This window comes from Capsicum annuum, chromosome 2 (genome assembly GCF_002878395.1).
Source record: "Capsicum annuum cultivar UCD-10X-F1 chromosome 2, UCD10Xv1.1, whole genome shotgun sequence".
NCBI classification, from domain to species: Eukaryota; Viridiplantae; Streptophyta; class Magnoliopsida; order Solanales; family Solanaceae; genus Capsicum; species Capsicum annuum.
Window position 1 is genome coordinate 110,260,577 of NC_061112.1, and position 25,319 is coordinate 110,285,895.

General features: G+C 30.2%; 1 pseudogene; it reads left to right on the top strand.

Moving 5' to 3' along the window:
- Positions 1-1,612: 1,612 nt before the first annotated feature.
- Positions 1,613-23,742, top strand: LOC124896237 (annotated as a pseudogene).
- The last annotated feature ends 1,577 nt before the right edge of the window (positions 23,743-25,319 follow it).

Below are 25,319 nucleotides of genomic sequence, written 5' to 3' on the forward strand. Positions count from 1 at the left end.
TGTGTGCTTGCTTCGTGCATTAGTACACAATTATTATTTTGAGAGGCTACTATCTATTGGTTATTTTAGTCAAATCCTCGATCCATATGGGCAATATGGATTGGGACCCTTCCAAAGGGGAGCCAAACCCATATAGCCCGTGGGTGCCTGGAGGTTGTTGCAAGCTATATAGTTCAGGATTAAATTCTAAATGGTCATTTTTCATGTTTTTTGCCCCTATCCTGGTATTTTTTTATCTTGATGGTTGTTTAGCATATGTTTTATGACTGAAGTTTTGGTAAATGCATATTTTATCTTTTTTCTTGGATTGCATGCCAGTACTCGCCATATTTTCCATCCTCAAACACTATATTATTTCATGATGTAGGTTTGGAGGCCTTCTTTTGTGGCCCTATGCAGCATTAGGTGGACCATTATCCTATTGGACAGTTGGTGAGAAGTGGTGAGTCCTCCATCATTCAGAAGCCAGTGTTTTTTTAGTTATCCTCTTTATTTCATGTTGTGTTTCTTTATTTTGGAATAGTCGGGGTCATCACCTGACTTTTTTGCAGAGAGTATTGGGTGGTGATTTTGTTGGATTCGGTTTGACTTCTAAACTTTATCTTGTGGTTCATAAGACTCCTACTAGTTAGATTCCGCAATTTGTTATTATTACTATGCTCGTGAGGTAAGGATAAGTGCTCATCTCAGGCCCTGGTTGGTTTGGGATGTCTGTCATGGTCAGGACTTCAGTTGGAATCGTGACATGGACGGATCTACTAATAAGTATGTCATTGTAGTTATGCAAGTCATACAGGCTCATAAATTGAAAGGTTTGCAACTAATGATGTAAATTTGAAAATTTTATTGAAAGTGTATATCTATCTGAATTTGATTACATATATATACATAAATGTAGGAAAATTCTCTATATGTAATTTTTGGACTGCTTCAAAACTATGGACTAATCCCAAACTATTTGAAGTTGTTGATTTTATTTTCAGGTTTATATATACTTCTACATCCTTCATTTATATTTTTTTAGTATACTAATGAATTTGTTATATGATAGATATTTTAACAAACTTCAATACATGTAGAATGAAAGATGAGGGTTGAGATAAATTCGAGAGAATTAGTCAACTGTTCTCTTAATATAGTTATTCTATTTCGGATGAGTTGACTTCTGAAGTGGTTGATGGTAAAACTATCAAGAAGATAATTGACTACATGGATGTAAACAACACTATTTTATTTATTTTAATATTAAATTATAGTGTGACAAGTGAATATTTTTTTAAGTATGCCGCTTCAATAAATATATGACGGGAACTTCTATATTGTTGCAATAATAATTCATATAGATCTTGATAAAAATAAATGATCATACCTGAGCTACAAGAATTATAGTAGGAAGATTGATGAACTTGGCAGTAAATTTTGCTGCAAAATGTATGAAAGCCTTGAGAGTTCTGGGATTCATAGGTTTTAGAAAAAATCATGGTTAAATTAAATTATAATTACAAAAAATAAGAAATTTTACTCAAACATGCCTTGCATGTATAAATTATTCCTGAAAGTAACAGATCTTGAAGAGATTGGCTTTATTACTTTATTGCTTTAGGACCAATACATGACGAAACACATAGGAAAGACTGCCACTGAATTAGTGAAAGGACTACTTGAGGTACAAAATAATAAAATCATATTAAAATCTATTTGTTTTACCTCTTTTAAGACCACTATTTATTTTAGAATGTTGGTGTATCTTCATATCGGTTACATTTGGATGACATTTTGGATATAAAGGTCATATTTAAAGTGGTCATCAAGAAAGACAACATAGACCAAATGATGAAGTTTACACTATTCTTAAATTTAGTGATGATAAGGATCTCATCAAGCAATATCGTCCCTTTTCGTGTGAAGAAACATGAACTGTATGTTCACATTACTTTCAGACAAACTGAATCTGTTGGTTTATGTTAAAATAAATTAAATGAGATATAGATTGTTGTTGATATTATTATTTTTCTTTCACAGTATCTAGAGTTTATTCATGAACAACTCGCACCTAGAGACAATAATTTAATGGTGATTTCAACACACATTTATATGTAGATCTATACCTGATTTTGACAATCTTTTTCTGACTGAAATTTTAGGATTATGTAGTTGAGAATGATGGGAACTCTACTTCAAATACCCTTACAAAAAGAAGCAGATCCGAGAGTGTATCGTCTGTGGTAGAAGTTGATGAAGATCGGGTACACAACTCTCCAACAATAAAAAAAAAAGAGTCATTAAACAAGAGAAAATAACACGACTCACAAATCATTTAGGAGACTTGAACAAGATACATTCATTGGGATGATACCTTTTCTATTTTCAGCATTGATTTTTATCATGGACGAAATATTTTGATAAATTTTCAACAATTATTAGTAATTTTATGATTCTCTGATCATATTTTAATTTGTTATATGTTGATGATCATTTGTTGCAATAATTAATTCATAAAGTTTTTTGGCACTGCAATATAACTAAAGCAACTCTCAAAAAATCGATGGACATTTTCCCAGAAAGAAATAGTGTGTCCACATCATATTCGCATGAGCATAAAATTACTAAAAGAATGGAATAAGGTTTTGAATGGTATAAAAATAAGATTTTGATCGGGATAATGCTTATTGAGATTAAAATATAAGATGAAAACATTAGTCTAATGAGAATCAAATTTGTTAAGATTTTGTCAATGTGTATAAATTTATCTATAGTCTGAGTTATCTCAAACACTATTGTACAGTTGGAAAAAAATATTAAGTAGTCTATTCTATGAGACTATGATTCTGAGCATCATAAAAGTAAATCTAAGTAGCAATATATACCAACATATATAAGAGCAATGCAAGAAGGTGAAGAGCGTTGATTATACTAATTTATAGGCTATAAAATTGATCTAACATGATGATACATTTCATTCATACAAGAGAAAATGTAAGAAAAAGCAATCAAGGTCTCAGTATCAGCAAGAAAACTTGGCATAAAGAGAGCGTTGAGGAGTGTATAAAGCAACATTCCATACATATTGGTGCATAAAGGATAGACCTTATACAGTGAACTATTATTACATTTGAACCTTGCTATAACTAAGATATATGAAGTTGCACTATTAGAGCAAGCCAAACGCTAGAATAGAAAGCTCATATACATATTATTTTATGGATTTCTATTTCCATACAAGCCGTAAATGAAAAGTAATATTAGCAATCAGTGAAATCTTAAAATAAGATTAGAACTCATACCAGAATATATTTGCAGCTCCTTGAACAAGATTTGATGAGTAACGGAGGACATCAGAATTTTCAAGTTGAGCCTCAAACAATTCCAAAGTAGAAGAGAATTTTTTTTAAAAGAGCAGGTTCATTACCATTGCATAAACCAAACACACACTCCTCTCTCCCTATATCCCTTCCCGCTTTTCTTCCTTTTAGGGTTTTTTTATTTCTTTTTTGGGAGTTAGGAGTGAGGTGGAGGACACGAATTTGTATGAACATCTTGATAATATTTACAGATCAGACCTTGAAGTACTGTCTTTACTTTTGGATATGCCTAAATACTTGCAGATTTAAGAGATTTTAAGGGACACATAAATATACCCCCATGAGACTTTAAGCAAAATAAGTAAAATCATTTAGAAATTCAATTCAGCGAGACCTTTTTGGGGCCTATTTGTTCATAACATGTACAAATATAATGATCAAATACAAGAACAACACAACATATTGTGAGAAACACATGATTCTACACAAGAAAGAATGATCAAAAGTCTCTCCAATTGTTGGAAAGCAAGAAAAAAAGAAAAAAGAAAATGATGAGATCGACTGAAAAATTTAAAAAATAAAAACACCAGAGTTATAGTATCATCCTTAACTTGTGGCTCTAGAAGCCATATTTCACTTTTTTATTTGGGAGTTCTCATTATACCATTACACACAGTGTACATAACTTGAAGGGATACTAAAATTATTGAAGGGTGTAAAAATTCTACTAAACTACTTATGGAAAAGTAGTGAAGAATATTTGAAGTGAAGGATTGACTCCATAGTTGGACTATCAAATCAAGGATCGATTTTTCATTCTGAGGTATATAGAACGATCAGCAAGCACATTGAAGTAGCATATTGGTCCTACCTTTTTTATCTTTCAGGTTTACTCTTCACCTCATGAAAAGTGTCTAGCCTATCAATGAACTTCAATTAGAAGGTGATTAAAATGAATGACAAGCTATGCTTACCATTTAATGGGATGGAAGCAGATCATGCAGTAAAGAAATAAACATATTATCACCTCGGGTACAAACTACAACATAGAAGAGCACAAAGAAAGGCATAATCTGTTTCTTTTAAATATTTAGAGAACTATCTTTTGAATTAATATACAAGGATTAATCCATGAACTTTGTCTTGAAAAAGATAACACTTGAAACAAATAGTCAGCAAACTCTATATAAACTTTCAAGCAAATTAAGGATGAAAATGCTAGTGATTAGGAATAGGAAATTTAGTAATCTATAGCACAAGAAAAGTGATCTGATCACAATAATAAATTTAAAGTTGCATCTTTGCAGCTTATTTTGAAATTTAAGATGCTCTTTTGAATGCCATAGATATAACTGAAGCACTTAACTAATATCAAACAAAACTCATCAGTGTATATGATACTTGGCGTTAATGTGGAAGGAATGAAATAAAGTTCATGGAAGATCTGGAAGTAATTCAACGTGATAGACTTTGTCCAAAACCTAGAGCGGGGTAGCTATAGAGACTACCATAGGCCACCTTTTCCGGTAATTGTGTGGAGGAACATTTAATTTAGAAGGGAGAAAAATAGTTGCATGAATGAACACTGTCATTTTCTTAGGATGGGTCCCGCATGCTTTCTTACAAATGGTATCAAGACTCAATATAACATTATTATTAATATATCAACTCATCATCTCATCCAGCGAGGACTAATTATGTGAACTATTTATTCTGTACTAACACCAAAAATAATAATGATTAAATCATTAAACAAAAATCAAAATCAATTAAAATTTCATACCTGATATTAAATTGCAATTTCACCAAAATCACTTGATGTTCTCTAGACCCTGTGCATAGCAGGAGTTTTAGTGCACCAAGGTTGTCAAAACTTTTTTGTCACCCAATGTTCTCTGAAAATGTAGCGAAGGAAAGTAAAAGAAATTTTTAATTTGGCCCTTGACCTGAAATTGCTGTCTCAGTTCCATGATAAAGGGATGGGACAATTTTTCCTGGCAAGTATAATCTGAAATAGGAATTTGTAGAATTTTAGTTTAGTAACAAAAGTATAGTACACATGTATTCTCACTTGCTTCTTGCAAAATTAAGATGAGCAATGTATAAATTTGTTTACAAAGACAGACTTAATTCTAGATATCATAGTGAAACATACAATATAAAAAATATCCATCATTGCAATTCTTTTATCAACATATAATTAATTTTTTTAGATGTGTTTGATATATTTAGACACTAATAAAATTGATAATAAAAATAATTTCTTGGTCACTCATGTATCGAATCCTTCAAAGATAATATTTTCAATAGCTTGGGGTAAAATCATCTTCTTGATTTTAATTTTTTTTAATTTCTGCATTGTAAATTAGAGTAGATGATTTGAAACTAAAAGGGAGTTCAAGGGTAAGAAACTTAAGGTTATTCTATTGTATAAATATCTTAGTTGAATATGGACACTGTCACTGAAAAATATAAACATAATATAAAGACTGAAAAATTATTCCTGAATAAAACTAAAAGATAATTTATTGTATATGTATAACAAAAAATAAGAGTGACTACTTCAATTTTCTCTCGACCCTTTTCTCTTCTTCTCTTAACAAATTGACTTTCGCAAATGCTTATATGAAATTCAAATTCCGAAGTACATACAAATGAAAAATCAAGCTCCACAATTAGCGAACCTAAATAAAAAGTCCTACGAAATAAAAAATGGGATAAATACGCATCGAATGAAATAGGTGTTTCTGTGTGTATGTGTGTCTTTATATATATATATATATATATATATAGAGAGAGAGAGAGAGAGAGAGAGAGATAGATAGATAGATAGATAGATAGATAGATAGATAGATAGATATATAGATATATGTATGTATGTATATACATATATGTAGATATATGTATGTATGTATATACATACATACATATATCTATATATCTATATATATATATATACATATATATATATATACATATACATACATACATATATATATATATATACTAGTGTAACCGCACGTGCCTCGCACGTGTAACTTTTAATTATTTAAAACAAATAATTTTATCTATTACGAAGATTTTTAATGAAGTGCAAAAAATTCAAAACATATATTTTATTGTAAGCACATATATATTTTACTATCTATTAGTTTCAAGTGGTTAATGAATTTAATATATTGTAGATGTAGATGTAGATTTATAGATTTTTTAAATCTTCTTAAAATCAAATTTATTTGATTTAGAATTTTTAAACTAATGAAAATAATATTAGTTGTCATTAATTCTGATGACTTCTAATAACTAATAAGGAAAGTTTTACCATAAATATATCTAATTAATTTTCAACTCTTAAACATTAGAAAAAAATAGTGAAAAGACGATTTTGTTTAAAGCAAATACTTTTAATGAAGGACAAAAAGTTCAAACGACATTTCTAAGATCCTTCATATTTTTAATATATTATAGATATAATACATACATATATTTGATAACTACAAACAGTGATTAGAATCGTAGTGATTGAAATTTTCAAGTTGTTCCTTCTTTGTTTATCTTATTTTTAAAATAATGTCATTTTCGCTACAGAAAATAATGACCCCACATATGACAGAGTAAATTTTATCAATGGGAAACAGTTTCTCCGCCTCTATGTGACATAACAAATGGTCAGGTCTAATATATATATACATAATTAATATTTTTAGATTTTTTATATCATTTTACCCGTATAATATACTTAATTTATCATGTCAAGAAACAGTACCTCAATTAAGAAATAAAAGGTGTTTTTTAAGTTACAATGTCAATGAACTGAGAAAACAAAAGAATGTGTCAAGCTTAAATATGTCAATTGATAGAATTATACGTCAGAGAACATTACAAAAAGAGTTTTAATAACTCGAAATAGAGTAGTGATATAAGAAAATTTGAAATACTTATAGTTTATGGAGATAAAATAAAGGGATAAATTATACCGTCAATTTCATCATATCAAAACTGTACACCATTAATTAGTGTACCCATGATGAGACTTGAAAATTTTCTTCATCACAACCTTCCACACATTACTCAAAGTTTCTTCCGCTATGTGATTTGAGAAATGCTAGTATTTCTTTGGGGACAAAATTTAAGTTTTTATCAAATTACTATTTAGATTTACTTGAAAGAAGATATTATTTTTATTTGAAAATCTTAAATCATCAATGACAGATTTTGAAAGTTGTTTGTCCATAAAGTAGAAGAAGGGCAAAAGCATATTACTTAATGAGATTACTGATTTCAAGCAAGATATACTGCCCAATTTGAATTGTGCTCCAGTTGTTGATGGTATAATTGAATCTCCTCATATTTTCGCCAAATTGGTAATAAATACGTCAATAGATATTTTATCATTTTCTATTACACGTCATCAAAAATATTTTTTATCTTTTATCAATGACAGATTTTGAAAGATGTTTTCCCCCAAACACAACATAGAAGAAGGAAAAAGGCATATTAATTCAATGAGATTATAGATTTTCAGACAAAACATACTGCTGATTTGAATTGTGCTCTAGTTGATGATGATAAAATTTAAATCTCCTCATATTTTTAGCATATTAATTATAAAAATTTCAATATATATTTTATTATTTTCTAACACGCGTCATTAAAATATCTTTTATCCTTTATTAAGGCAGATTTTGAAAGTTGTTTTTCCTCAAAATACTAAGCAATGAAAGGGTAAAGGTATTTTCGTGATTGAAAATACTAATTCAGATATTTTTAATATGAAATGTGGAAATTTGAAATCTAGTAATTCTACACCATAATATCATTCAAGTTATTTTCATGTTAGTTGCTCAAATTTTTCTTAATAAGAAATCATTACTAAATTTAATTATCAATAAAATACTTAAATTCTATCAAGATCACTATTTGGAGTTATTAATCACTCATTTTATGCTAAATTTATTCATTGTAGGTACCCAAAGTCTGTCAACTATCTGATTTAAATTATGCTCCTTGCGATGAAGGTCAAGAAGATGAAGATGATTGTAAAGGTATGTAATCAGTAATTAAGCTGGTTATCAATTATTTTCAGTTGATATTGATATATAAAATAGTAACTTGATTGTCACATAATTCATTTATTATTATTTTCTTAGAGGATAATGTTAATTGAGGAAATGTTTATAATAAAGGTATGCACTATTTAATTTTTACATATATGTGAGTAACTAACAAGAAATCATAAAAATAGTAATTTTATATGACTTTAATGCAATATAGTTTTGATGATTAATAGAGTACTAGAATATCATAGATGTTACCAATGAATGTGAACATTGTGGGACATGTTTTTGATACGAAGAAAGAATCAAATAGATGAAAAAGTCTAAAAGATCAGAGTTATCTTTATATGGTAATCATGAAAAGATGAAGTTGTCAAAGATAATTAAGCCTCCTCAAGCTCTAAGCCAATTGTTACTTGGATCTAATTACAGAAATATCTATTTTGATCTTATCATCGAAACATATTCACATTTCATATAAATTCTTCATTCTCCATTTCATATTTTATACAGATTCTAAAAGAAATTACATTTGAGAGAATATTAGGAGTTATAATTGTATGTTCTCATTTACTTCACTAGGAGAAAAGGTTAATGCATCTGTCAATCAAAGCCGGGAGCAAGAACTTTTAGAATGTAGGGACACAACTATCATAGAATAAAAGGTTATTGCCTCTTCAGAGATCCATCCCAAAGTTTGCTCAATTATATATTTACAATATGAATAATGAAGTGCAAAATAAAATTTATGCCGTAAGTTTTATGTTTTTATCATTTGTGAGTAAAGATATGTAGATAATATTATACATGAAAAGGCAATATTTGATAATTCATATTTTTAATACTTTGTAGTCGTGGTCAAGATATAAATAAACTTCATGCAGTGATTGTTAGTGATCTAAAGCAAATGCTTGATAGCCACAATGTTTTAGCTAAAATATTCAAAATGGGAAGAGACAGATTTCAAGAAGATAGAAGCTTTAAAATTAGACTGAGATTAATAGGCAAAAGAGCCATCGTTGGAAGAAGATATAACTTGTCAACATTTTCAGAGGTAGCTGCTTTGGTAGTAGGATATTTTGAACCATCTAAGTGACAGAGATATTTTTCTTGAAAGTCATTATAGACAACTACAAAGGATTAATGAACTAAGTGTTGAATATTTAAGCTTGTGGTATTCTTTACCTTTTTCTACGGTAAAAATGAATACAGAGAGGACATTCCTATTACTACTGATGATGTGAAAACGCCTCGAGGAAGGTAATATGTTAGCTTCAGAGAATATTTTGCTTACAAGATTGGAAATAGGAAGGATAAAGTTTCAATGATTCTGTCTTCTAGAAGATTGTTTCAAGAGTTCTTGATTGATGGATATATAATGTTTCGAATTTTTTCAATTAAACTATCTTTGGTTTAATAAATGATTGGGAGCTCATATGTATAAAGGTTTGAAAGATACACTTTTGCAAGGAGAAATTGATCCATTTTCTCAATAAAAAAGGAGAATTTTTTAGATAAAGCTTCACAGAAGGTGCATGACAAATGCTTCAGAATTATCAAGATGTTATGGAAATATTGAAATAGGCTAACTAACATAATCTTTTCTTCAGTTTACTTGCAATAAATGGCCAGAGATCTGTAGATTTATAGAGAGTAGGGGCTTAAAATCTGACAATTGTCTAGATATTTTATCTAAAAAATTTCAAAATAAAATTGAATTTCTTAATAAAGGACTTGCTAGACAAATGAATTTTTGAAAGTAAAAGGAGGTATATTCGGTTTTTCACTTAAAATTTTTAAACACATATTTTTTCATATATTAAAATATCTTTGAATATGAATTTCAATCATTTATTCATCCAATAATTTATTCGATGCAATGATTTATTCAATTGAATTTTAAAAATGAGGAGCCTCATGCTCACATTATTTTTTTTATTCATGAGCAAAATAAGTATCCCATTATTGCGGATATTGATAAAATTATTTTAGAAAAAATATCAGATGAATTGACCGATCTTCACTATTATAAAGTGGGGACGTTATTCATAATGCATGGCTCGTGTGTTTCCACTAGAAACTACTCTCCTTGCATGAAGAATGGTAGATGTACAAAGCACTTTTCAAAAAAAATTATTTAGTCAATCATAATTGACGAAGATGATTATCCTATTTACAATAAAAGAGAAAATGGTGGAACTATCAAGAAAGATGGTATTGACCTGGACAACAAGTATGGGGTACTGCTTAATCGATTGATATTATTAATGTAGAGTGCTCATATAATGTTTATTTCATCAATTTTTTTAAATTAGAATTGGAGATACGATATTTTCTCAAAGAAAGATTATAATTTATTAATTTTCTTATTAAGTTGGCACAGGTATGTAGTGCTGCACAATCAATTCTTATTATTAAAAATATGGTGCTCATATCAATGTGGAATGATGCAATTAATTAAATTTATTTAGTACTTATTTAAGTACATTAATAAGGGAAAAGATCACATTGTTGCTGCTTTTTCCAAAGTACGAATGAGGAAGATTCATCAAATGTTAATGAAATCAATATGTATTATGATTTTTGATACATATCATCTTGTGAAGCTACTTGGAGAATACTTGAATTTCCAATTCACTATGGATAACCTCCGACAGAAAGACTAGCATTTCATCTCAAAGATGAATAAAATATTATATTCTTTGATGATGATTCAATTAATGATGTTGACAAGAGGCCGAGCGTAAGGCAGTCAATGTTGTTAAGTTGGTTTGAGGCTAATAAGAAATTTTCTAAATCTAGAGAACTTACTTATACAGAATTTTTGCTTAAGTTTGTATGCAAAAAGAATGCAAGAGAAACTTCTGCATTTTTTATCGAGAGGATCTTCTTTGTTCTGCCTGGAAGTAGTGAGTTATACTATCTCAGATTAGTGTTGAATGTCATTAGAGGTGAAAAAAGTTATGAGGATATCAAAAAGATCAAAAATCGTGATTACACAACTTTTAGAGATACGTGTTATGCACTTGGCTTATTAGATGATGACAAAGAGTATACTGATGTCATAAAGGAAGCAAGTGACTAGAAATTCCATTGTATCTTAGACAACTATTTGTATGTTGTTGTCTAATTCATATCCACGATCAGAATATGATTGGCAGTTAACATAGAAATTATTATCAGAAGATATCCTCCAAGAAGAAAGAGTATTGCTATCTAATTCAGGTGTAAATTTATAGTTAAGAATATCTAAGATTTCATATGCAGGTTGATATTATATTTTATGTTATTATCATTGTGATATTTTATTGTTTCAGAGGTAGAGATGACAGATGGTGAATTAAGAAATCATCGTTAGAAAAGGTTGAAAATATTTTAAAAGATTGTGAAAAAAGTTTTAAGGAATTTCCGACTATGTCAAGACATGTTTACAATGAGCAAAAAGTGGAGAATAGTGATAGATTAATCCTTGATGAATTGCATTGTAACATGTGCTTTTTGTTGGTTGAACACCAATAGTTAGTAATGATTTGACATCAGAACAAAAGTTGGTGTATGACAAAATAATGACAGCAGCAGATGAAGAAAAAGATGAATTGTTCTTTTTATATGGTCATGGAGGAACTGACAAGAATTTTATTTGAAGGACTTTGTCTTTGACATACGATCTAGAGGAGATATTGTGTTAACTGTTACATAAAGTGAAATTGCATATCTTTTATTACCGGAAGGTGAACAGTTCGTTCGAGATTTGTAATTTCTATCAATCCAACTAAAGATGCAATATGCAATATAAAGCAAGGTAGTCTTCTAGAAAAATTAAATGTCTAGACAAAATTGATTATTTGAGATGAGGTGTGAATAATGCATAGATACTATTTTGAAGCTCTTTATCAGACTCTCAGAGATATTCTTAGGTTAAAAAACACATTTAGCTTAGATAAATCTTTTAGAGGAAACATAGTTGTTCTAGGGGTGACTTTAGATAGATTTTGCCCTTCATAATCAAAGGAACTAGGAAAATATTATTAATGCCACTTTAAATTCTTCAGATTTATGAAGACACTGTAAATTCTTAAAGCTAACAACGAATATGAGATTACAAGAAAATGAGTCACGCAAACATTTGAAAGAGTTAAGAAATTTTTCCAATTGAATTTTGGCAATCGGTGATGGAAATAATGGAAGATATATTAATGACATTGAGATTATTCAAATTCCTAATGATCTTCTCATTAAGGATTGTGATGATCTAATATCAAGAATTATAGAGAGTACGTATTTTGATTTCTATCGTTATTTTAATGACTTAGACTACCTCCAACAAAGAGCAATTCTTGCTACGACTCTAGACATGGTGGAGTTGATCAATGATTTTATGGTATCAATTAATCATAATCATGAGAAAACATATCTGAGTTCTAATACAGGTAGTATGTCTGATTATTCTTCTACAGCATTGAAGCATGTGCACACACTGAAATTCCTAAATAGTATCAAGTGCTCTTTAATTTCAAATCACTCAAACTCAATAAAGGTAGGTATACCACTAATGTTATTGATAAACATAGATTAATCATCAGGATTGTAGAGTAGTACGAGGCTGATCATCACAAGAATTAAAAATTGAATTATAGAAGATAAGCTTTTATCAGGCAAAATGGCAGGTGAAAAAGTATTTATTTCAAAAAGGAGTTTGAAACCTGATGATGCGAGAATACCTTTTAAGTTATAGCGAAGACAATTTTCTATCATTGACTCATTTGAAATGACCATCGACAAAGACAAGGCCAATTATTATCTCATGTTGAGTTATTTTTTAAGAAATCAGTGTACACATGAACAATTGTATGTTGCTCTTTCATGAGTGACAAGTGGGAAAGGATTAAAAGATTTTAGCCTATGATGATGGGAAAAAATATCAAATGAAATCAAAAATATAGTGTACAAAGACGCTTTTTGTAATTTAATTTGAGAAATTAAAAAATAATTTTTTTAGTTATCTTTTGTTCTCATCATGTTAGACAGTTTGCTAATAATTTTTTCACGTGATTTACTTTTTATTAATCAAAATGAGTATTTTATTAGCTCTTTGCTCTAAAAATTTTTCATAAAAGCACGAAATTTAAGAAATGATTGAATAATAATCGATGGTTCAGAGAGAGAAGACAGATATATCAAGACTAATATTATAGAGAATCACTAATCTGGAGGAAAATCAAAACCAGAATGGTAGAGAGAAACACTGCATAGGAGAACAAAGTTCTTTGGTGAGTTCATATAATACAATTTGTATTATAACTTCATAAAACTTTAACACATAGTCCATTTTCACCATATCTTTTAAATTTGTGTTTCAGATTCAAAGAAAAAAACTGACCATAAATGTTAGTCATAATAACAGTTATCAATGAATTAATACAAATAGAGGAAAGGTTGATTGAGTTTGTTTCTTTCCCTTTTCTTTCATTGTACAGATAACTATATCCAGTGCATATTTTATATTTTGTACTAAGGTTCAAAGAATTTTTCATGTCAAAATTAAACGCAGGTGAAGATAACACTTCATCAATTACATCTAAAATATAAGTTAATTTTAGCGGAAGCTAAAAGTTCACAATTTTTATATAGAATAGTTTTTTTCTTTTGTAAAGAAGGGAACTAAGCAGATAACAATTTTAACTTCCAAATTAATTTTTTCCTCAATTTTTCTTTACACAGTTATACCTTCAAAATGATCTAAACATACCGGGGAAAAGATTGAAAGTAAAAGATTAATATTCTTTCAAAAATTTTCTGACCTTTTTTTGGAGATTTCATTATTACTTACATATATCTTGAACTATCATGTATGCAGGATAAAGAAGCCTTCATCCTCTGTATTGAGGATAGATCTCTCTTTTGCAAAGACTGTGATTCATTTAGCAAACAGCCTTGCTAAGAACCATCAGCGATTTCTAGTCACTGAAATTCATGTAGCCTTGAGCTCAAGATGCAATAAGGATGTAGTAAAAATCCAACTGGAGCCACAACCCCCTCAGCAGAATACCCAATAAGTTGGCTTAAAAATGCCTCCACGACAATTGTCCAGTGTCACATCACCATCTTGGCCTGACAGTGATTTATTAGAATTTTCAAAGCATGAACCGAGTGACAAGGTAAAACAAATTTCTTTCTTTTACATTTTGCAAGTATTCTATATTTTCTACCCCTTGGGTGGATAATGATTAATAGAAGACTTCTCTAAGATGAGAAGTTATCTATTTTTTGGTAAAGCAGCATTGAACTTGAATTTGGAACACTCAAATATGTAAGACGACTTTCTTACATTTCCTGATTCATAGAGGCATTATTAAATCATTGACTCTATATATGTGTGTGTAATCTATATCTATTACTACAATATATTAAAAGTGTGAACTTCTTACATTTCTCGATTCATAGGAGGCATTATTACCATTATATATATATATATATATATATATATATATATATATATATATATATGTATGTATGTATGTATGTATGTATATGTATGTATGTATGTATGTATGTATGTATGTATGCATGTATGTATGTATAATCTACAATCTATATCTACAAGTATAATATATTAAAAGTGTGAAAAACCTCAAAAAAATGATTTGAACTTTATTCGCAATAGATAAAATCATCTTTCCCCATTTTTCTTAATTTAATATTAATTCAATTAATATATGAAAAATGTCTAATTCTTAGAATTCATATATGAAACAAAGTCGAAATATGTAGAATCCTTTTAGCGGTATAATTCATGAAGAAATTATTCTCCTATTACAAAACACGTGAATGCACAATTAAGATCCATAAATATCTTTTGAAGATGATAAAAGAAACACAAAATCACGCATCTAATTTCATCAACATGGTTGAATCCGTCGACTTAAGTATCTTATTGATTATCCTCATCTCATGCAATTTAATGGTAACGCCCCGAATCTATTACCCAAAATGCTACACGGTGCTCATGACCCCGAAAGACCACAATCTAACCCCTGACTGATATCTGTAACTGAGCACTGAATAATATACTATAATTATGCGGAATATAAGCTGTAAAGCCATATGGTTCAAAACTGAACTAATACTGAATATAAAACAATGTCTGTAATGGGGTATAACAATACCCGAAAACTAAAATAAATTATTTGAAACATGTTGTAGTCTGAAAGCCTCTAAACTGTCTGAAATCTATGGAGTTGATGGGATATGTCCCCAACTAAGTCCGAACTACTGAAATAATAAAGTAATAAAATAATCATGCTATCCTCGAATGATGAGGACTCACTTCTAGTCTGGCTGCTGAACGTCTAATCTACTAAGGATGCTCGGGAGCTCATTCTTCTAAACCTATGGTATAAAAACACCATAGCGCAAATGCATCAGTACGTTTGAATGTACTGGCATCCAAGTGAGGTAGACTAAATACAAAAGGTTCATATGCATGAACAATACTAACTGACTGAATAACATGAACGTGAGAATACATGCATGAATACATAACTATAACTGAGATTGTGATAACACTAGCTCATGAATTCTGATAACATGGATTTACTGATATCTGAGTACTAATACTAGGATACTAAATGACTGAGTCTAGTGAGTACTGAGGAAGTGATGTCATATTACTGATAAAGGAATGATTGTTTCTGACAGTTCTAATTATAAAGAACTGGTCTGATTGACTGTATCTGACAGTCCTAAAATCTGAATACTGGTAACCTGAGTTACTGATAACTAATATTGTGTGACTATGTCTGAAAGTCCTGATTCTGATAAAACTAGTTGAGTTCCGTACTGTACTGAGTGACTGTTTTTGACAGTCCTGAATCTGAAGAACTATCTGAGTTCTTTTAGTGAGACTGAAACTGTGGGAAGTAGTCATCTAACCGACAAGCCCCAAATAAGCTATTATAGCTGAGTTGGGGTCCAATCTGTAATCCTAATTGAAAGGGTGTCAATACCGCGTCACTGGTAAGGACAAGCTATGAGTGACCCTCATCTGGCAGTGTCCCTAAAAGAGAATGGTGGGACCCTCATCTGACAATGTTTATCCACCTCATCAACCCTCATCTATCAGTGTTGATGTCTCAACCTATGCTGGCTACATAGGTCTGGAACGCAAGGATTGCTTCTAAGGATCACACCCCCAACTATCAGTGTGTGTCCTTATCCTTGTGTTCACTCGGTGTTAAATTCTACTCTCATCTGAATAGACGCTGAACATGATTAACTGAATTGAATTGTTACTAATCATATTATTTAACTGATTTGAACTGAGTTCATTAAATTTCGTTGACTAACTGAATACTACTGAAATCTGATAACTTCTTTCCCGGTTATCGGATTTGAGTGAATCTTATATTGATGGAAAGCTTGTTCAATTTCCCACATGATAAAAAGTGAAAATCTTGAAAATTTCACATATATAAAAGTGGATTCATCTTTCAAAGCAAGTCTTTGACATCTTTGGGACGAATTTAAGTTAGGTAGAAGTACGGGGTATTACATTAACTTCAACCAATTTATCATGATAACTTAATATGTGCATTTTCACTTTTTCTCAAACAACTTTTCTCTGGTTGATTTTTTGTTTTATTTTTACAGCATCTGAGTATGGTTGTTCGATAAATTTCTTTTTATATTATCCTTTGATTTTTATTATTATTATTATTATTATTATTATTATTATTATTATTATTATTATTAACAATAATAATAATAATAATAATAATTCAACTGAGAATTTATTAGAACAATCTCTACCCCATAAAAATAATAATAGTAAGGTAGAAGTAAATTTCACGTACATATATGTTATTGTTGTTGTTCTAAATAGTCAAAAAAAAATACACGTAGAGGAAGATAAAGTGGACGGCAGTGGAGATCATCGGGAAATTAGGTTTCCAATAAAATAAAAGGTAATCAACAGTTGTTGGAAGTTCTTGTTGCAGAGGAAAAGCCAAATAATGATTTTTGTGCAATAACTGTGGCATGAATACGACTTTGCTTTGGACGTTGACCGACGTACCAACATTGAAAATATAGATGTCTCATGTCTTTTATATATATATATATATGTTCAAGTCGTTTTATAAGTCATTTTATATTAATACTTTTATTAGATTCACTCAATAAAGATTGTGTTCATGCTAATATTATAATCTTCTCTTTTATGTAGGGATTTAATTATTTTTTCATATTTATGACTTTGAAATCCACAAAAATTGGTGTATTAAATTCTTTATTATTTGAAATATGCAAAATAACATTCGTAAAACAAAGAATTAGCCAAGAAATTGAAACTACAGTTCAAGCCGATATGGTATAAATCAACTCTATCATAAATTGCTTCTTCCTCAAGTCTACAGTTGAACAAACCCTAACCATTGCTTCTTCCTCAAGTCTACATAAATTGCTTCTTCCTCAAGTCTACAGTTGAGCAAATCAGCAAAGATACTTATTTTCTCAACAAGGGAGTTGATTCTTTTTATAATCACGTGAAGATATCTATCTCGAAGCAAAGGTATGTCCACAACAACATGTTAATTTATTTAATCAAAGATCTATATTTTTTTAGCTTTATTTCGATATTCAATTGATATAAAAGTCACAAATTTTTATTTTGGGATTTACTATTCACCCCCAACTACACTTTATGAAGGTACTAAATAGGTGATGTTTTTACATGTCCAGCAATACAAAAAACAATGGCTAGAATGTTAAATTAATGATAATTATATTGAGTTACACCCTCAATAATAATATATTTAATCAGAGTTTTCTGTTTTACGTTTATTTTGACATTTGAATAAATCTGCAGTTTATTTTATACGTGAGACATAATCATGTGTGTATTGTGTTCATTATGGTATATCTTTTTTCATGTCCTTCAGTTTTATGGTCTATGAAAATAAATGTTGACATTGTAATATTGATTTGTGTGGTTGACTGAATATCTAAACGCATAAAGATCTCCCAGAAAATATGAATTAAACCACACAACAGTAGCTCCTAGAAATATAGAGAGGGAACCATTTGGCTGCTTTAGACATTAACAATAGAAAATATTAGCATGCCAGATAGAAAATATGAATTAAACCACACAACAGTAGCTCCTAGAAATATAGAGAGGGAACCATTTGGCTGCTTTAGACATTAACAATAGAAAATATTAGCATGCCAGATAGAACATAAGGCTACTTGCCAATCACTTTCGGGCAAAGTAAGGCCTAGGACATCACTTTCGGGCAAAGAAAAATAAGTATTCTATGTATGTATGCTGAAAGAGTTATCGATTCTATATAAAATATTGTTCTCTTGATATTTGGCCTAAAATTCATGAGAAGAACCATAATAAATTAAATATATGAAAAGAAACTAAATGTCTATTTTCAATATTTGTGTCAAATCTTAAATCAATCGAGAGTCTAACATATTATTGTAATTCTAAAGCTATAACAATCCCAATGCAATAAAAAAATTCTTAGAACTCACTCCTACTACTAATTCAAGAATCAAGAATCTTGATTTCATTGTATAGAAAGTTGATTTATTTTGTTAGTATATTTTTCATTTGTTCTGGGAGGTTGTTCCAGAAACAGCCTCTCTACCTCCTTAAAGAAGGATTACGGACTGTGGATTAATGTTTGCGTACATTCTACCCTCTCTAGAATCCACTTATAGGACTATATTGGGTTCTATTTGAAAAAAATAACATAAACATACCCCTTTGCTTACCATATTTACACAAATTTTCACCCTTAAAAAGTAATTACAAAAATCTCAACTACTTATGTATCTTCGTTGGATATATCAAGAGCTAATTATGTATCTCGATTGATCCAAAATTAAAAAAATTATATCAGAAGATAATTATATATCTTTTACAAAGGAAAAAATGTATCTTCGTGGATGTATTATGATATCGACAAATCTAAAATTGAAAATAAAATGTATCGGGAGCTAATTATGTATTTTTACACAGAAAAAATATATATTTTTTGGATGTATAATGTAATTCGACAGATCCAACATTGAAAAACTTGTATTAGGACCTAATTATTTATTTTTACAAAGAAAGAATATATCTTCGTTGGATGTATCGGAAGCTGATTATGTATCTCGACAGACCCAAAATTGAGACTTTTAGTAATTACGGAAAATGTCTGAATTTTCTGTAATTAAGCTCCAAGCTATCGGAATTTATATTGTTTTTTCCTTTTTTGTTGTTGTTTTCGTTTTCTTTGGGTGAAGAAAAAGGAAAAAGGATATTTTTTTTTGGTAAACTTATGTGATAGAGAAAGGCTTAGGGAGCATGAAAAAGCTACATGGATATGGAGTGATCGTGTGATTCTAACTTTGCCTATTGCTTATCTTAGAGATAGTGTAGCTAATTATGGCGAATGAGGTACCACAACCTCTGAATTATATACCAGAAATAATTCTAAAGAAGAAGAATAATGAAGAATGGATAATTAGAAGGAAACTCTAGCTGGAACAGAAAGTCAGAAAGCTCAAATCCGACAATTTTGTCAATATACAATTTTATGTAATAGGTATGTGATTTACCAAAGCATTTATGGAGAGATTGTAAAGTATTTATGGTAATATCAACTTAAGAAGAGTCATCAAATTATATACCATCAGCTCCTATATTTCTCCCTGAAGGACCATGGCAGCAACTGAGGATTTCTCTCCTCTCTATATTGTTTTAATGAATCAACAAATGTTGTACGGTGCATCAAAGTGTTAGATGCAAGGTTTTAACTTCATTAAGAGTATAACATATTTTCAAGGAATCATAACAACTCTGAAAAAATGAATGTTGTTACTTAGCAACATTCAACAATTAGCTTCACGACTTTTGCATTTGGATATTTGAAAATGAGATGCATGTATGTCTAACTATGGAGGTGTGAGAGGTTGATTATGGATGATGTTAGGAGAAGTAGAGGTATACCTAAGAATTATTGGAGAATTAAACAGGTCATGATGCAATTACAATTTACTGAGGATCGGAATTGTTGGATTATATTGTTTTTTCTTGAGCTAGAGGGTCTATCGAGAACTACCTCTCTACCATTGAGGTAGAGATAATGTATACATACTTGCTAAATATTTTCTTGTTAAAGCAAGATGTCATCTACACTAGGATAACAAAATCATAAAAGGGCGGCTCTATTGGTAGTTTACAAGTTGGGAAACTAAGTTTATTTGTATGAATTTTAATTTGAAGTATCTTAAACCACAAATTGTACTCCAAATAGGTCGATTTAAATTTGATTACGAATCAAAAACTCATAATAATGTTAAAATAAAGAGAATTGTTGTATACTTTTTAAGTCAAAAACTTGTGATAAGTAAAGAAAATATTATGTTTTCTATCGATCAATACGCTATACACGCGCAACGCACAAATCCTAGACGTGTGTGTATATATATATATAGGGGTGTACAAACCGAACCATTAAGCCAAACCGAACCGATGAATCAAACCAAACCGAGGAAAAAAACCGACTTATGGTTTAGTTTGATTGGTTTGGTGTTCAAAAAAAAAAACCGATCATTCTTGGTTTGGTTTGGTATTAGCAAAAATAAAATCAAACCGAACCTAAACTGAACCGACATAATACATATATAATTTTAATTTTTTCTACATAAAAAAATATTACTTATAATCTACTTTCTAATTACTTTTATAACTTTTTTATATTCAGAAAATAGATATATATTCTTAGGCCTTTAGTTATAATATTTAGGAAAAAGGACATGAACTGACCATTTTAAAAAGAAATGGCCCACACTATGAAAATATGGATAATTGGAGCCAGTCGGCCCAATTTATTTCCTTTTTTTAGCCACTTGTCCCAAAACCACTCCCCTTACACAATTAAGGAAATTAAATGCTCTTTATAGTTTTTTACTCTTAAATCACTTTTCTTTTCTAAATATACTTTCTCAAATCTTCTTTTTTTTCTCCTCTATTATGCATCGATCAATCTACTGTATTTTATGATCAATAGCAAAAATTGATTTGTTGTTTCTTGCATTGGAGCATTGAAAACTATGGACATAAAGCAAAAAATAGGAAATAAAGGAAAGTTAAAAGCAATGGGTAAAGCGGTCAATTTTGACCTCAAATTTGTTGTTAATGATGATTATTTTACACAATCATTACATGCAGGTTTGTACTTGAAGCAATGTCATAGTTCTTTAAACTTGAAGAAGAAAAAAATAAAATAATGAGGTCTCAAGGTAAGAGAAAAGCCATGTCTTGGTCCATGTTCTTCTCAGAGGCTGATTCAATCACGGTGAGTCGGAGATGTTCTTCTTAGAGGCTGACTCAATCACGGTGAGTCGGAGATGTTTTGATGCATGTAAAGATAAAAAAAAAATATATATGCCAATAGATACTCTTTTATACCAGATTGATACACATTTTTTAAAAGAGAGAAGGGGAACCTTTGCATGCACATACAGTCTTTATACCCAATTGATACTCTTTTATACCAGTTTGATACACTTTTATACCACATTGATACACTTTTTAAAAAAAAAAAATAAGGAGAACCTATGGATGCATGTACAATCTTTATACTCATTTAATACATTTTTATGTCACATTGATACACTTTTATACTACATTGATATACTTTTTAAAAAAGGGAGAGGGAATTCTTTGCATGCACATGCAATCCCTATACTCAGTTGATACTCTTTTATACCACATTGATACACTTAAATTCAATATCAGATATCCACTGACCTCCGTATTTTATCATTATTGAAACTAAACCTGAAGTTGAAGCCATTATTTTGTATCAATTTTGAGCAAATTTACAATGGAAAAAAATTATAGGAAGCTAATTGAATGCAGATTTTTGGAGATTTTTATACAAAATTTATGGAATAAGAAAGATTAATTGAAGTATCGAAAAAGGTAAAAGAATGGAGGTTTGGGAGTTTGAATGGAAAGGAAATTGTGAATGAAAAGGAAAGAAAGACAGAGAAAGTTACTTTAACGACATTTTCGATTATGTTTAAGCGTATGACAGTGAAGCTTAACTAGTGAAATTAGTTTGTGGCTATTTATAAGGTATTTAATTTTGAGTGCTATTTTTATGATATTATTTTAGTTTTAGGTGATATTGCTGTCCTTTTTCCTAATATTTATCCATTAGTAACAGATTAATACAAAACCCAATATTAATATAAAAACCTATAACTCTTCAATTGCTTCACTTTACATTTTACTTTCAAAGTTTTCAGAGAGTTCTCATTGTTTCCTCATCTTATTTTCATCTTACTTTTCTCATTCTCCTCATTCGTCAAGTTTTGATTTAGGTTTGTTTCTCTTCTTTCTCTTTTTTCTTGTGGAATTATGTTATAGTTAATTATTTTATGGAGTTAAATTTTTAATAAGTTGTCTCCAATTCTTCATTCTTCTTTATGCTCACATTTTATGTGAAGGAAACGTTCAGACAAGCTATTGTGACTAGTGACTTACAAATTGAACCACTGAGTATTCACATAATATTACTTTGAGAGATAGTAGTTTAAACGTCTTAGTAATTTGCCAACTTAATTTTAATTGGAACTACTCTATGACCATTTTTTAATATCTTTTTAGTGAAAACATTTAATTTTTTCTTCAATCACATTATAATTGTAAAAAAACCAAAAAAACCGAAAAAAATCGATTAAAACCGAAATATAAAAACCGATTGTATATTGGTTTGATTTGGTTTATAGATTTAGAAAACCAACATTGTTGGTTTGGTTATATTTTAATGAAAAACCGAATCAATCCGACCTATGTACACCCCTATATATATATATATATATATATATATATATATATATATATATATATATATATGAAGTTGGCCTAGAGTTCAGTCTAATATGTGAAATTAGGGTGACCCTTGATTCAATATTACTGGGTCATTTGTCTTTTCATCTAATATGTAATGAATAACCTGTATTAAATACTAATTGTTTCAACCTGTACAGAAGGAGCTACTTGAGCTTGGTGAATTTGAGTGGTTGGGAGGCATTGATCTCTTTGGTGAACAAACTGTAGGTGAAGTACCTGAGCTATCGGTACCTCACTCGTACAACACAAATATTTACAGGCCAACCAAATATAACATGCCTAATAAGAAGCCAAGAATTGAAATCCCAGATGAAGATGACTATTTTACAATCCAGATATTGGTTGAACTCCCAACTTCAAGAAGTTCTTAGTTAAAAGTATCTGTGTGTGCTTGCGTGTAGTACTTATCATTGCACTCATACTGTCAACAGATATGTGTAGCAGTAAGTAGAAGAAAAATTGTTCAGCTTAAGATATTCTTTATCTTTCTTACTTTATCAGTTCGCTCATATTTTCAACAGATATGTTCAGCAACTAGAGGAAAAACATTATTCTGTTTAAAACATTCTTTATAGAAAATCATGCTTCCATTGTCGAGTTCCAAAAATAAAATATAGTAGGATGAGTATGTAACATCCAATTACTTTTTTTAGTTCAACAAAAATTCAGAACCAACTCAAATGTTATTAGAAGATCTTTTACTAAAATAGGTTGAACAATCAACAACCAGCAATCTTCTACTTCTATCTGAGAATCTAGCAGTGCATAATCTAGGCCAAAAGCACAAACCAAGTCACAGATATTTACCCTTATGCATATGCAACTGTCAAGTTCAACCTTTTTAGGAGATTCTATGCATAATACTTATAATATTTCGCTAGAGCATGTAAGATATCTGATAGACATAGAACATATAAAGAGGAAAGGAAACCTCGGTGCACAACCCAAGACAACATAGTGTGCCATTATTTGAAAAAGAAATACAACAACAATAACAAAATACTCAGTGTATTTTCACAAAGTGGGGTTGGGGGAGGGGAAGCAAAGTGTACGCAGTCTATACCTGAAACACTCTGGATTTTGGCACAAGAAAATTTCTTGAGCTTTGAGATTACCGCCTTGGTTACAACTCACCCCACAAGTTGTATGGTATCTTGAAGGGTCAGGTAACCCTAGTCGTAAGGTATTCAGTGAATGGTGTTTGAGTTTCTATCCTGGTTATGACTTGGGGACACGAGGAGTAAGGACTCATGACGAGTCGTTAGGATGAGCCATAACCAAATCAGTAAGTTTGTGGCTTGATTCTGCTCTGAGTATGAGTGGCTCACTAAGAGCCATGAGAATGTGTTACAAGTTGTTAAGTGAAATCGTAGTATGTCTAGTGTCTAACCCATTTGATTTATGTGTTGCCTATGACTGGAACCCATGAGTCGTAAGGTCTAGTTATGAGTAATCTGGATGAGTCGTAAGGTTGATAGTGTATGGGGATCTTGGTCACTATCTTGGTTACGAATCGTGGTCACGATTCGTAAGGAGGGTTTACGAGTTAATTATTGACTCATAGTCAAGGACGACATTTTTTCATCTTTTAAGTTAAGGGTATTCTGGACATTTTCCTTTTTACACAACTTGAAAGTCACGCCTTATGACCTCTTTACGGTACCATTAGAACGCTCGCTAATCCTCAAGGTCAAGAACACTTAGGGTTTTTACGAGATTAATCAATTGGGGATTCCAAGGGTGATTTCTCTTCGTACATCTTGGTGTTTAAGGCATATTACTCTTACCTCATTTTCAATTTTGTAAAAGTATGTGATTTAAAGTTTTGTTCATAAGATATTGATGTCTAGTTTTGAACTATGGGTTGAGGGTTTTTAAAATAAATTACTTAAGTGTTCTTCCATGATTTTTGTGGAGCTATTGTGCTTAAATGATGGTTGGTAAATGCATTGGGGTGCATGAGAATGGTGGATGGAAATAGGGGTACAAAGGAATCCCCAAATCAAATTGTTTGTTATGGAAATTAGTAATAATCTCAAC